We start from the raw sequence: 1,611 nt of genomic DNA on the forward strand, positions 1-1,611 counted from the left end.
GTTGTGGGTAGCTGGCGAGTGTCAGCCGACCCTGCGCCCTAGCTACCCCGGTCTCAGGTCCCGCGTGATTGGACTCTAATTGATTTTTTTTGCTTTGGAAAGTCTAGTTTCTTGAGATCTTATTTTTGTTTAAAAAACAAAACAAAACAAAACAAAAAACCCCAAAACACCCGCAACCACCAACAAAACAACTTTTCCCATTCTGTAAGCCGCCTCTGTCCATTTGAGTAGGTTTTTGCCACTTCCACCCATTTTCTATTTTTGGCAAATAGGAAAAATAGAGTCCACAGGATGGTCCTTGGCTTAACAGAGTCCACAGGATGGTCCTTGGCTTGTAATTTCTTTGATTTTTTTATTATAATCTTGTAGTTTATATTTAAAAGACTTTTATGTCTGTCTTTCTGTGTCCTTTTATTTGTTTAATCTATGTTGTGTGATTTTTTTATTCAATATAATCTAATTATATTGTTTTCTTCTATGGAAAATGATAGATCTTCACCTATTTTTGCCTTCTGAAAACTTACTACATAGTGTTGTGAGGTTCTTGAATTTTTGACAGTTTGAGAAACAGTTTCAGTTTCTTCTTCTTGATCCTAAAGGCTTGCCTTTCCTCATTTCTTGGTAAATCTGTGTTTTCCAGTTATTGCAATCAATTTTTCTTTTTGTGCTATTTAAGTGATTTTTATGGTTAACACATTTGATTTGGGTTCTTAAATTTTTCAGATTTATTATTGTCTTTTTGTCCTAAATAGTTTCACTTGTCAACATTGTAGAGCCTACAGTCATCTGAGGAAGCCACACTTGACCCATGCCCTCATCAATATGGGTGGACTCTGTGTCAGTGAGAGATTGTTTTGAATGATGGCTGATGTGGGAAGGCTCTTCGACTGAGGCTGGCAGAATCCCTAAGCAAGTGGGCCTGGGCTGGGTAAAAGAGGTAGCTGAGCATTAGACAGTGACCAAGGGAGAGGTGGGCATGGCAGAAAAATAACCATGTTTCTCCATTTTTGTTTGTCTGTTTGTTTTTGTATTTTGTTTTTCTGAAGTTTATTTTCTTGAAGCTTTAGTTTTTATCCTAAGCTCCTAAAATGATGGACTTTGATCTGACAGGACCAAACAAGTCCTGTGATGCCTTTGATTAGAGGATTCAATCACAGCAGCAGAGTAGCAGAGTAGCAAAGCAAGTTAGAACAACAACAACAACAACAACAACAACAACAGCAACAACAACTACAACAACAACAAGGTGAATTTGCTGCTGGGCAGAACCTGGAAATATTCTCTTTTGGATGTGGAAAATATCAGGACTTGAGATGACAACCAGCATAGAAAACTGTACTCAGAGCTTGATCAGCTGTTCTTGTAGGACCTGGAAGAGAAGTGTGATGAGAGTAGTGCAGATAGAGGGACTGTCTGGTCATAGGACTTCAGTAGAAAATAGACTCCATGAGAAAATTAGCTAGAGGTCATTTGTGTGGTGTTCTGATGCCAGATCCTCCTCTTCCTCCTCCTCCTCCTTCTTCATCTTCTTCATTTTTTTGGTTAGAAACCTGTTTTTTTTTCTAGATACTTTCTTCATTTACATTTCAAATGCTATCCCAAAAGTCCCCT

The sequence above is a fragment of the Mus caroli genome, unplaced genomic scaffold (assembly GCF_900094665.2).
Source record: "Mus caroli unplaced genomic scaffold, CAROLI_EIJ_v1.1 scaffold_14357_1, whole genome shotgun sequence".
Taxonomy (NCBI): domain Eukaryota; kingdom Metazoa; phylum Chordata; class Mammalia; order Rodentia; family Muridae; genus Mus; species Mus caroli.